This window comes from Apaloderma vittatum, unplaced genomic scaffold, assembly GCF_000703405.1.
Source record: "Apaloderma vittatum isolate BGI_N311 unplaced genomic scaffold, ASM70340v1 scaffold43590, whole genome shotgun sequence".
NCBI lineage: Eukaryota > Metazoa > Chordata > Aves > Trogoniformes > Trogonidae > Apaloderma > Apaloderma vittatum.
In genome coordinates, this window is record NW_009693675.1 from 6195 (window position 1) to 20616 (window position 14422).

The following is a 14422-nucleotide window of genomic DNA, read 5'->3' on the forward strand; positions in this document are numbered from 1 at the left end:
CCAATGTCCTCATCATAATAATACATTAATGAGTCTTACTGCATCCAGGGTAATAAAAATCTTGAAAGCAAGTGATTGCTGACAGTAAGTGTATTGTAATTTGAAAATAGATTAAAGGATTTCCTGATAATGCTGGAAAAGTGATGACAGTGTAGAGAGCTTGGGCGTTTTAACTGTTTGAGATGGTGTTGTCTGAGCAGTAAGGACCCTTCCACTGTAGGCTCGGGAGGCGTAACAGAGAACGAGTCTGCCTGAGGCCTCTCAGTAATAGCGTAATTTGAGTGATAAATATAGCGACAAACACTGGAAAGTAGCCTGTGTGGAGCAGTCAGGAAGAGGTTGTGGAGCCAATTTTTGAAAGGAATTAGCTGGACATCACTACTTTTCTGTATCTTTCATTACCTTGCTACTTTTCAAGGCGGCCCCTGCGTCATCTGTAGCTCTGATCTCTCCATACCGTGGGTGTGCATGTGTGTGTATACATGTACCTGTCCTGTGCACAGCTGGACACACCCCTGTAGAAAAGGTAGAGGCTTAACACGCAGGTCTAGCACATTGCTGTAGTAGCACATCGCATGACTCGGGACTCCGACAGAGACAGCATCAACAGAGAAGGACCGAGCAGTTTGGCTGAGGCACAGTAGGAACAACTAGAAAGAACACTTATTTGAAAGATTCCAAGAAATATTTGGCAAACAAGTGAATATCATGAGGTAAAACTTCTAAAACCTAAAGAAGGAAACAGATCCTTGTTTCCTCCTCTTGGGAAGGTCTCTGCTTTGCACAGCGGAGATAGTTTCATTTATTTCTGTAACAGCCAGTTCTAAACCCGATACAGGAATGGGAAATAAATTGCAGATTCATTTCCAATTTTTCCTTTCTTCTCCTCAGACTATTTGATTTGACAGCCTTGATAATACTTACTTTTATCTGAAGGTTATATGAGACCTGACTGGGGTTGGGTTTGTTGGAGTTTTTCATATTAAATTTTTGTTCCAGAAAACAAAAGGAAGGTAAGAAATTTGAGGGAATACTACAGCAGCTTAACAAAACAATGAATTTACCATGTTATGATGTAGTTCCCCTTGCCCCGTTCTGAAGTTTGCCATCCTTCATATGGTCTCAGATCAACCCAAATGTTATCTTTGGCATCATTGCTGCTCCAAAAAGACACGTAATGTTCTTGAATTTCAGAAGGATTTAATCTCTGTCTCCTGGCCTTTTGTAAAGCCCTGCTGAAATCTGAAAATGCCTTCAGAGTCAACATAGAGGGAAGAGGTGATGTTGTATTGTGCTCTGGGTAGCACAAAGCCTGACTTTAGAAAGGACAGGTGTCCATAGACTTTGGTCTCTGCCTTAGAAAAGTACATTGAAATCTCTTTCAGTTTTATGTTAGCAGACTGAAAGGATAATTAGCATACATCTGTAGCCCCGAAAATGCTAACTGGAAACAACTGTTTATTTTGCCTTCCAGCAATGTGTAAAAAACCTAGAGAGAGGCTGTTTGCCAGCTCTAGTTTGGCTGCTTGAATAGAAGACATCGTGTAACAAAAGAGGAAAAACAGGGCAAGAAAAATCCTACACCGAAGAATTTCTTTAAGACCACCAGTTAACAAAGCATCCTGTGCACAGCAGAGTGTAGGGCCAGGGAGGAAGGGAAAAACTCGAGACTGTTGAGACAGGTATCACTGTGGCATCACCGATGTCAAGTAGGAAACAGGGTCTCAGCCTCTAAAGTCAGTGACTTTGTACTCTTTGGGCTTGGAAAGCACCTACCTGTGACGCTACTTAGAACACAGAAAGTAAAACCACACTGAGACAATGAGTAGAAGAAACTTTGAGTTTGGGACAGCTCAAGGCAGAATTACACAATAATGCAAACCATTTCTGGGAATCAATCCCATATCAGACTGGATTACTAAATGTACTAAATATAAGTACATACTGAAACTTAATAATAACACAGGGAGTGACCTTAGGGAGATATGTAGCATCAGTCAAGAGATGTAGTCTAGGTGGGAGAAGCAGGAAAGTACAGATAGAGGAGCAAATGCTGTAGTTGAAAAGAACAATTCCTGGAGCTGCTGTCCTTCCTTTGATATGTTTATATGTGTTGCATAGAAAGTTTTTGGATACAAGCAGCTTTTCTTTGCTATTTTTTAGTTTGTCTCCACAAATCTTACATTTTATGGTGTTCAAGCCTCCATGAAAGGGATGCTTTGAACTCCTTCAGAATTCCTGGGGGTTGGGTTATCTTCCTCAGCTGGAATCTCTTCCACATGAAGAAAACAAGAATCTAGGTCTCCATTCCTGGCTGTTACCCTAGGCCCTAACCTGTTGTTTGGTAATTAGGAGGCAGTTCCTCCAGATCCTCCTCCACATATCCTTAAGGAAAACTTCAGAGGGAGGGTGCTTATGGTTCACTTTATGGCACATGTCAGTATCTTCCTGTTGCAGCTTCTGTGGGATGGGGAGAAGGGAAGAGGGTGCTGATGGAGTGGCACTGGGACCAGCATGTGCCATGGGTTGGCCGTCCTGACACAGTGGCGTGAGACGATGCCAGAAAGCAGAGCACTGTGCCTCAAAAGGAGGTTTGTGTCCTTCCTCCTCTCAAGTTTTGCCTTTCTCTTTTCTACTGCTTGTGCATAGACCACCCAAGCACAATGGCTGAGGGGAGCTTCAGAGCCAGCAGGCGTGGAGGGGGTTATTTGCACCCCACAGCAGAAGTGAGGCATGGCCTGCCTTCCTTCCTCGGGATATAATTTATTATTCATCACTGTATGTAAATCAATCCCTCTGGCCCCACTAATTGCTTTTTGGTGTGTGCGTTGACATAAATATCTGTGTATTTTACTTTACCTTCCTTCAACTTGTTACCAGCCTGTAGGTTGGTGTCCTGCACAGGGCCGAAATAATTTTCTTGGGTGCGGTTGCGCGACGTGAGGGTTGTCTGCCAGCTCCCTGGCAGGATGTGTGTTTGCATATGGGGATTTCTGCGTATTGCCTTGACCTTTGCAGCACACTGGTTGTTCAGATGTAACTTGTGGTCCACTATTGGCTTCCTGTAGTATTGCTGCTTCCAGCTTTCTCGTTCTGACATTGCCAGTCCTTTTTCCCAGATGTGTTAGCTTTTTCCTTTTGTAAACTAAATCTGAGTTTACTTACAGCTTGTATTTCTCGCAGACCCAGGACTCTGTGAGTCAGTTGCCATTTGGTTTTACCATTACTAGGGGTCTTGAAGCGACTGCATGTTTATACATATGTGCATAGGAACATGAGACACTATCTCTGTCTTAATAGTTGCAAAGGTTCCCAGCTTGCTGTCCCAGATGCCTCTTCGGAACATGGCAGAAGGTGTTACCTGAGGCAGATCCTGGCGACGAGTACACCTAAGAAAGGCATCCTGTGCCAGGCACTGTGCCCTACTGTAGTGTGGTATCTTTTGTCATCTTTTTCTTAAACTAATTAGTTGCTAGTTGGTTTTCAGCCCAGATGTCACTGTTTCCATCCGAGCCAGTGTAAATCTGTATTTCTGTAAGGATCTCTTCAGATGCTATTATCTGGAATCCAATTAGGTTGCGTTCGTTCAGAATTAACCACATGTGGAAGTGTTTGCAGAACTGAGGTTCCTGTGTTAGCAGTGCGCTGTTACCCCTGTGTTTCGTTACCCTCTGGCAGATGCGGGCTTGGGCAGTTCCTGTGTTCCAGGAGTAGCCTGGAGCAGATCTGCAGCAGGGCTGGAGGCTTGCTGTCCTGGTTGTTACAGAATAGCAGAAGAAAGATAATACCTGTCCCATTAGTTCCCTCTATAAAGACCATGTCCCAAAGGCAACGAATGAGTTTGACTGCATAAAGACTCCTTGATTTCAATAAAACTGCTTACATGTGTGCCGCTGTGCCTGTAGAAACGTGAAGTAGGACCACAGCCTAAGGGAGAAGGCAGACATTCATCTTGAAAAAGAAAAAATAAAAGATGACATTCCTTACTGCAGTGTCTCTCCAGATACCAGGGCTTCTGAAAGATATTAGTGGTGCAGCAAACTCCACAGATAATTCTTTTCATATGGTGTCTGGATCAGGTGACTCACATATGTTCATATTTCCAGGTACCTATTTTACTGCTTTTTATCAGGAGTTCTTTTTCAAAATCTTTCTCTTTTGCAACCTATATTTTTCTTTGTCACAGTCAGTATATCTATCACAGCTCTCAGAAGAAGGTAGCATAAAGTCATTAAGCCTTGTGGTTAGAATTTTAATGCCTGCAAAGATATATCACCAGTAATGAGCTTGTTTTGTCTGATAATATTTTGTTTTCTTTGCGTTTATTTGAGACACTCTGCTTTGGAGCTTTTTATTGTTGTTAAGAGAGTGGGTCAGTTTTCTGAGCAGATTTTTTGAATTGGTGCTTCTGGTATGATGACAAGAATTCCTTGTTAAAAGATAAAAACAGATTAGAGAAGGCACATTTGTCAGACAGAGCTCTTGAGGATCAAAATGCTGTAAATGTTTTCTCCTTATCTTTTGGAAGGTGTTTTATGCCATCTTCTGCCTTACAAATGAATGGATTCACCTGCGTAGATAATTGCCATGTTTATTGTGCTGGATGGGATCTGATCATACAAAGACAATGGCTTTGTTTATGCTGCCAAACTGTATGCCCAGCTGTGCTTGCAGGATCAAGCCTCTAGCTGTTAAATTTCTAGAAGCCCATAATAATAAAGATTTTAGTGACAATATGTTAAGACAAAATGCCGGCTTTGTTAGCAGATGTGGGAGCAAGGGGAGCAGTTTTCTAGTGAGGAGCTTATACTCTTTCTGAAACATTTGCTGCTGGATGAAGGCGTTAGTTTGCTTGTTTGTCAAATGTCAGCAATACAGTTGACCTGGTATAACAACAGGGATGTCAGGGGGTCTCCAAGGCAGATCTCCTGGAAAGGACGCCGGCACGAGTGCTTCCTGTGAGACTGAACTGGGAGTCTTGACTATTAAAAGCAGTGTGAGCTGAAACTCTTTGGTTGTGGAGCATGGTTTGAACACATCATGTGTCATCACCAGTGCTTTAGGAAGTAAAGGCAAGTGACACTTAGAATTAAAGTTTTGGAAACTGACTGGAAGGGTTTTGGTTGGATTTTGTGGATTTGTATGTGGTGTATATAAATCCTGTATCTGGATCCCAGGATAAATTTGTACGTGCAGTGTTCCCTCATGTCCTTCCTAGTTCCAGATACGTGTCTCACTAACCAAGCTCTTTTTTATGTTTAGCCGTGTTTTCCCAGTTATTTGCACAATGAGTCAGAATAATATGCTGTTTCTTTACAGCTGCTTTTTAAAACAAAATGGTAACCTGATTTAAAGCATGTGTTTTTACTGAGCTGCCAAGGAAGCATGGATGCCGTTCCTGATTCAGAGGTAAAGAGTGTTTTAAACATTTAATATTAATATATGCGAGAAAACAGCTATTACAGTTCCACACATGTAGTTTGTCCCTTGACAGCCCGTATCGTTTTAAAATCATCATTCCTTTAAAATTAGTCTTCTGATTACCCCTCCAAGTCCAGTAAAGGAGCAAGAGAAGGCAATGGCCAGAAGCCCTTGGTCTTGTTTTGAGAAGGAAAGTTGGAGAAAATCAAAGACCTTTGGAAGAAAGCAGATTCTGTAGTAAACTTTGTGACTTCTGTAAAATAACTGCAGCTGAGTCACTAGGTTTTGTAGATAACTCGTGTTCATGGAAACATCATATTCTGAGAGGTTATTTGAAAGTGACACAAAATACTTACACAACATACTCAAGTTAACTTATTGGACAGAAAGATGTTATAAAGTAGCTCTTAATCCTACAAATATATAAACACATAGGCAACTTCAAGCCCATGATTAATCCATGTAAATTAAGACTGACTACCCAGATGCTTAAAACTCATGTGTTTATGTTGTAAAATTCATTTCTTAGAGTCCTTGGCTTGTCACTGTAGCAAGTCTGGCCACTACCATATTGATATATTCATCTTGTCTCTGACATCAATGCCACTTACATCTCTAAAAATACGTCTTTTTGTCTTCCATGGTTTTGTTATTTCATTTAAGTCTGTGAGTCTGCGTGCACATAATAGAGTGCTTTGTATATGTTTTGTACAAAGAGTTTTGTTCCTGTAAACTGCTGCTTGAGAATTTATTTTATTTTTCTGAGAAAAAATGTTCATTTTGATATATAAGGTTGCTAATCTTTTAGGGACTATCTAACTAAATTTCAGGAATATTACATTTTTGATCAAAACTAAATGAAAAATCTCATTTTGAGGTTTTGGAAGCAGAAAAACAAGCAGGTAGGGAGGAGTATGACTTGGCTTGGAAAAGCCTCATTCCTAAGTCTCTTTGGGCAGGCAGATTAAAATTCCTAAGAGTTTAACCTAGACCAAGGGACTTTGCAAAGAAAGCATTTGACACCGTAATGACAGCTCCTAGAAATCTGAGCAGAGATTGAAAGCAAACCCGGTTAAAATTCCAAAGCTGAGTCCAAGTGCTGCACAGAAACCACTGTGACTCCATGAATCTCTTTCCATTCCGTGGTTTTAGCAACCCAGTGGACATGGGCAAGAGTTCGGTCTTAGCAAAATAGTCTGTCGGGTTAATTGGTTCTTTTTTACTGTAGATGGTGGCTAAGGCTGTGGGAGTAATGGAAACAATTATTTGCAGACAGCTGTTAGGTTTATAGCTACCCTCGGCTTTCTACAGCCACTGAGCTCTTCTGTAGGTACGGCTTCACATTTTGTCAGCAGAGTGAAGAGGAAAACCCACCTTTGAAAAATTATTGCAAATTGCTCCATTTCATTTGCTTTGCAATTAGATTTCATTGTCTCTTATTCCCCCCAGATTGTACATGTTGTTGTTGTACACATTTTACATCACGCCAAAATAATTGGCCTTTGTACCCGGGTGCTTGGTGGTTATACGGACCCTAGAGTCCCAAAATCTTCCCTGCTGAAGAGTCCCAGCCCACCACCTTCACGTGAGCACCCTGAGTGCCGTGATTTGGTGCTCTGAGCATGCGGGTGCTTCTGCAGTCCCCTGCGCCAGGAGGTGGTGTCTGTTTCGGGACCTCCGCCACCCTCGGTACACGCAGAAGGTACCTGTTTGTGTGGCGTCTGCGTGGTGGATGCGGCCCAGCTGGTGCGGGCTGCGTGTGCCTGCAGAAATGTGGGGAGGAAATAGGTGGTTTAGTTCATGATACTGTGAAACAGAAGTTTATGTTTTGAAGTAGTTGCTTCAATCCTGCAAGTAGATACTCTGGTGTGAACACATAGACTCGGGTATTTAAGACCATGAGTCTTTATGGTCTGTAGGTCCACAGAGAGCAACATAACGAAGACAAATACGTGCTTAGCAGTGTCTGCATTCCCTCTGGAGGACTGGCTGAGATGTAGTCTCATGCCTACTGCTGCACCCAAACCTCAGAGGATTGCGGGACACTAAAAATGTTCCGTGCTTTTTAAGGGACAAAGAGTTTGTGTTCTTTTCCCATGCAACAGTAAGCACTTTTTCTATGCAGGCACTTGCTCAGTGACAAGGAGTGTTTCAGTCCCGTGATATTATGCTCCTTAGCTGTGACTGACGGTAACAAACAGGTCACAGAGGAGACAGCAGGAAGCTTTTCTGTACCCAAAGGCCCAGATGAGAGTTGCAACCTCCAGAGCATCAAGAGTGAATCCTCCCTAGCGGGAGCCTGCAGGCTGCAGCAAAGAAAGCAGTTTGTTGCCTTCTTTGTCTCTAGTATGTTTGTGTCCCCCCTGATGCAAACCGGAGGCTCGTACTCTGGGACCTGCAGTCTCCATCGATCACATTTCCCTACTCAAAACAATTTTAGCCGCAAGCTATAGTGTCAACAGGGCTTTGTGTCCTTTGTGGGAAGCTGGACCAAATATTGCACAGGGATGCTCGCTGTTCTTCAGCTTCGAAACATTGTGCCAATCCAATTCTTTAACTGACTTCTTGGGGAAGTAAATTACATTGGAAAAGAGATAGTAAATGAAGCTGGCCAAGTCTGGGAGACTGCAATCTTCAAGAAATTTGCTTACCTTTGGGCTTTACGTTTGCCAGTATGAGGATAAGGACTAGCAACACTTCTTTTAATAAAAGCTTAAACAGTGGAATATGAAGCTTTGGAAACACGGAGCAGATGAGCCTCGAGCATAAAATTTGGTTGTGTGTATTTGACCAAATGTCATTGCTCTAGGCAGGCTGCATCTGACTGAAAAGGCTTTGATCGAGTTGACTGGCCAAAAAATCCTATCTCATGAATATAACACTCTTCCTCAAAACCAAACAAAATCAGTGAAATAGTAAAATTCTGGTGTAAATATTGGAAGACCAAAAATTATTCCTCAATCCTAATGAGTTCTTATACCATTAATCCAGTCTATCTAGCAGATGTGAAACTGAAGGAGGCAGGGTTTGTGTGAGCACTTTGGGGAGGAACGTGGTCTGGCTTCTCATGTCCTTTTGGCTTATGAGAAGAGAGGGACAGGAGAGAAATACAGTATTTGTGAATGTCTAGTCTCTGAAATTTCTTACTTGATGATGACTTGACTGGTAGATTAGGTTTTTATTTGACTCATGTCTTCCAAACACATTTTTATGGGTGCATTTTTTGCACACATATTTCAAGTCAAAAATATTTATAATAAGGTGATATAGTAGGATAACCAGATTTTGTCATCAGGAACTGCTTTCATTTGGTGTTAGTGGGCTCACTGTGGTTTGCTCAGGTGGATTTACATTGCAAACAGTATTTTGATACCTGAGGAATAGTTCAGACAAAGGAGAATCAAGCTTCACTGTGGTTAAAGGGAGGAAAAGTAAAATGCCCCAGAGCTGGCAATATTTGTTGAAAATCAACAACCTCTCTTCACCCATCCATAAATAAAAGGTAATTTTGTGACCTGTGAAACTTCAGAAGTTTATTTTTCTGTGGCTTGACGTAATGTGGACTCCCTATCATCTGATGTTTTGGCTGAGCCTGCATTGCAAGCTCTGGCTCAGCATTTGGACTGCTTGCCTGTCCATCTCCTGATGGACAGCCTATTTATTATCACAAAACATGGGGAAACTTAATACCTCTTTGACCTTTCCCTTTCGTCTGGTTTGGCAAAATTGCCTGATGTGTCCCTGAGTTACTGCAGGTAAGAGCTGAACTGAAAACAGTGTGATCACATCCTCTCCTTTCCTTAGGGAACAGGCTGGGGAAGAAAATTATGGTAGCGCTGTTACTTCACTCTCGGTGGCAGGGAGACGCTTCATCTGGAGAAAATGGAGCATTTCTGCAGCAGCCTAACTTTGGGGTATGCTCACTGGGAGGGTTACAGTCAGGTAGCCTGAAGTCCTCCTCTGACAGAGCTGGGAGTATTTGTGATTGGTAACACCTAGCATTTTAGCTGTGGATCTCAAGAGCTTTGTAAGGAGAACAGTACCATTACACCCATTTGTAAAACGAGGCTGAAGAAGATGCAGTGATGTGGCCAAGGTCATCCCAGAGGCCAGTGGCAGAGATAGGACCAGTCTTTGTATCCCCAGAGTCTCCTCCGATAGTTCTTTCCCCCAACCACAAAAGCACACACAGGGCTTGAGTCACATGAATAGGTCTGTTATGGACAAAGTCATGCATATAGATACCAGTCACGCAGAACTAAGCTTTGGCCCCATTTTCATACTGAAGATTAAAGCAGCTCTGCAGAAAGTGTATTTCAACTTTCTGTCTTAAAAATATGCTGCTAATTAGGGATGTAAAGGGACTGAACTCAGCTGCAAGACTGCTGATCTTTCCTAGTGAGACATTGCCTGCCAGCATTGTTTGGACTCCAGCTAACCCTTCATTGTCTTCTATCTCGTTGAGGTCCTGAGCATGCACAGAAAAAAAGGAGGATTGATGTCTTTATATTGTCATTTCTGGCTGTCTGCAGGATACCCTTCAGCCATTTTCAGCAGTGCTCAAAAGTATGCTCTGCTGTTTTTAATCTTGTTTTGCTTTTTGTTTTTGCTGGTGGCACTCTTCCATGCCCAGAGACTTTTTTAATTTTTACTTTTGTAGCTGTGCAATTCCGCCTTATTAAGTTGAATTCTGCTTCTAGTCTCACCCTTCACAGGGTTATCTTTTTTAATGGGTGAAAAAACGCATATGCCAGCATTCCATGCTAAGAGTTCTAGTATGTGATGTACATCAGGGAGGAAGTTGTGCTCTGCTTCGAATATCATATAGTCCCTATAAATGAGAGGGAAATTTGGCAGTCTCCAATCAGCTTTAGTTGGATTGCCGTTCAGTTTAAGCACTACAGAATTTGACTCAGAGTTTTTAGCTTGAAGGAGGTTGGATATTTTGTTCTCTTTTTTAAAATGTTTTAGGATCCTCTGGGAACAAAAATAAATTAATATTTTACATTTTACAGTACAGTATTTTAAATAATGGTTTAGAAAAGATACTGCCATACTACTGACTCCCAGTAGCATTAGCTATTAAAAAGCATATTAAATCCATCTGAATAAAACCGTTGTAGAAAAGCAAAATATCCTATTTTAATAATGGATTTTGAAGAGTATTGCTTTTATCCATCATTTTGCTAATAAGCTAACTGCAAAAGATCAAGCTGCTTGCATGTGTTGGGCAGTAATAAGCAACTCGAAACACTTTCCAGCAAAAATACTATAGGCCTTTGGTCGACTGCTGTGCAGTGACTCCAGGGATTTCAGTGGGAGATACTGATCTCTGCAATGCTTCTGTGTGCTTTTGCCAATCAGAGGCATTTACAGTATGTCAAAACAATCAGTGATTACTGCTCTGCAGTTTTAATTCCCTCCTTTTGCAAAATAAAAGGACTTGTTCTTGTGGTTTCAGTGCCCACGTAAGCATCTCTGCCTGCTGAAGTAAAGCCTTTCTTGTCTGTACACGTGGACCTGATAGGTATTTTTGCATAATACCTTTTTTTGGCAGTGTAAAATTCTGTTGGAACGTAACATGGCAGGATCTGGTCTGAAAGTCACCCTGGCAGCCTGGAATTCCTGCTTCTGCACAGCAGCTTATCCACAACGCAGAGATTTTGTGATAGCCATACAGCGTGACACTTGCTGTCCCTGCAAGTGGAAGAAAACGCATCTGGGATGCCCTTCCGCCTTGATGGGCAGAGCTGCCCCTTTCTTGACTGCTGCAATAATGCAAACCTCCACAGAAAGCCGCTTGACATAGGCAGGCGGAGAGACAAAGCTCGCCGTTGGCTCTGCGTCTCCGAGAGACATGTTTCCCATTTTGCAGGGAATGCAGAGCTCTGCGGCGCACAACACCCGGGAGGGGGTGCAGCTTCCTCCAGCTCTGCACCAGCCCTCCCAGGGACTTCCCTCCGCCTATCTGGAATATGCCACGTTATCCCAGAGGCAGGCACAGCGAGAGGATTTTGTGCTTTTGGGAGCCACTGTCGTTCTTGGAGGGCAGCTCTACCTCCTCCTCCTCCTCGCAGGGCTGTGGCTCTGCAGCCCCAGTCCAACCCACCCAGCCAATGCCTCTCTTCCCTCGTGGCAACTGGGAAGAAGGTGTTGTAGTGTGAGTAGTGTCAAACCCAGCCTATGAGAACCAGTTGGAAATACTACCCGAGAAGTCAGCAATTACTCAGCACCACTGAGAGCAAGATATTCAGGCTGCATATACATCCTAGCCTGTAAACTAGAATGTAAGGAGACAGACTTCTTGCTTGCATGCCAGTAGTCCCTAGCAACACCATTTGATAAAGCTCTGCTCTTGTTTTAGAGGTATAGACTGAGTTTTTTGTTCAGTGTTCCTGACCCTAGAAGCGTAGCATTTGTTTAAAAAAAAAAAAAAAACCACAAAAAACCATGGTTTGTCTTTAAAGCTTTGCTGCTTGGTTGGCAAACAAATGCGAGGATGTGCAGCTCTGCTGAGGTTGTGCAAAAAGAAAGCAATTGTTATTCATTAAGCAGATGACAGCAACGGGAGCAAAGGGAATAAAACTCGAAATCTGAAACGACCTGCTTTAATTTTAGCCATAATTGAAGCGGCTGCCCACGATGTTGCTGCTGCGCGTATCAGATTTGCACGCCATGCGCTGTGCTCACTGATTCTGTGGCATCAAGCTCCAGCCCACTGTCTGCTCTGGTTCAGGAGGGGCTGGATCTCCTGTTTGATTGCAGGTTATAATGGGCACTTTAGAATCTGTTTGTTTCCTTCCAGGAGCAAAATGCAGTCGCAGTCTGGCTTTCTGATAGACAGATGCTTTAGTCATTAGTGAGGTTTCTGTGACTACAACACTGTGTCCTAGTATGGGTGCACTTATCTCTTTTGTTCCTGGTTCGAAGCAGTGATGCTTTTCTCGCTCTTCTGTTCACGCGTTCGCTCTCTTTCTCTCCCTCCCCTCTCTCTCTGTCTTTGATCTTGCTGATATGGGGAAAAATATCAGATCCGAATCTTCAGCATATTTAACGAAAACATCTTGCAGGATGGGAATAAATTGCTACTGAGAGCAGCAGCAGGGAGCTGCAGTATGGTTGCCTGTACTGCTTGCTTTCTGTTACTACAGAACAGCAGCAATCGCCAAAGAGCACTGAGGTTGTTCTGCAGCTAAATAAGCACTTAGGGGCTCGGCAGAGGGCTGAGGTGGTTTTGCTAGAAAGGCTGGACTGTGCATGGTCTCTAATGCAGGTATTCACATTGGAACAGGTAAAAAGGCAAGAGATATTTCCTAATGACAGAAAGGGACTCATCCCACACTGAATTCCCTGGAGTTTTTGCCATTAAGTTAAATGGCTGTAAGATAGCACTGTCACTTCATATTCAACCTCATTACAGTGCTAGTGACATAAGCCTGAGAGCTGGGGAGCTCACAGCAAAATCAGTGAAGGCAGGAAAAGTCTTGACCCCAGCTGCACAGTGAAATGTTAGAGTGGGAGCATTAACCGTCTGTCCTTGAGCTGTTCAGTGCAGGTTTATACTGCATGTGTTTGTATGTGTATGCCAACTTTGAGAAGCTATGAAAAGCTTTTTTACAGTTTCCTGTGATGATACCTGGGCAAATAAAGAAATACGCCATGAAATGGAGAGCAGGTGAGCTGCATGACGAATGTGTCTGCTGTCCTTTGTGGATTCAATGCTGCTCCTTAGCTAGCAGTATCAACTACTGGGAATATGACATGAGGCTTAACTCTACTTGGGATGTTGCTTAGGAGAAGATCTCGGTGCTTTGGAGCATAGCATGTTGTGTGATGTAAGATCCCCATTCCCTTCTGATCAGCGTTCCCTGCTAAGCGTGTCTTCATTCCTTCGCTTTACTGATCATTCACAGCTGTTCGCTTTATTTCATGAGAAATTCTTAAAGGGCTGAGACAGTAACTGGACTGTGCTGTTCTGTAAAGGAGCCCAGAGCTGGCACCGAGTTTCAAGAGGCCAAATGAGATTTACACGCAGGTCCCAGCAGACATTGTTCATCTCAGTTGTGGGAGTCTACATTTTTTCTGGGGTCTAGTGTATCTCTCTGAATATCTTCTTTGTCATAGTAAAGAGGAAGATGGCTGTGGCATGCAGACAGTTGAGGTATATTACCCTCACACGTGGTAAACTGCAAGCACAGCCTTTTTTTGGTCTGATGCATAGATGCTTCCGTATTTAAGGAGGCATAAAATGTGTTGCAAAGTGGGACGTGCTATCTCCCTGAATTGCTATCAGTTTGTAAAGTGAGTTGGAGTGGTTTTCCCCTGCAGTCTTTTTATCACTGTTAGAGTCCAATATCTGCATTTAAAACACGAGTTAGGGAGCACATAACCACATTATGGGCACTTACCTAAACCAAATAGTTAATGTCAGAAAATAATGAGTTCTAAAAAAACATCTTTGGCAGTCTTTCCTCTGTGCATTCCTGATGATGAAAAGGACACCCAACAGCCTGTCATGTGATTTTAGTTCCTTGTTATACACAGCTGAGCTAGAAGTGAATGCACACAACCATCATCTACCAGTGTGTATCTTTCTTCTATGTGCATTTAACTAATAGAATTTCTTTTTTATTAATCAGTTCTTTAGCTTTGTTAAGTCAAGCAAGTTGGGCAATTGCTGTGGGACACCTCTGACTGTCACAGATTGTCTCCTGCAGACTATGCTGGGCCGTGAGTGCATGGGGACACGGGCCCCAGTGTGCCAGAGCCCCACCATCCCCACTTCTGAGTTGTGCTGCAGAAGAGAGACAGAGAATGGTTTGGAAGTGCTCTTAAGTCCTTGATTTTGGTGTAGCTTTAGAGAATGCTCCACTTAGACCTGAAAGACAGGCATCCATTTCTTTTGCAGAAAGGAGTTCTGTGATGTTACAGCTCCGCATGTGGCTCTCCTTTCTCTGTCCCCAAAGGGTGTCCATGTGGAAAGACCAAAAAGACTCAAATT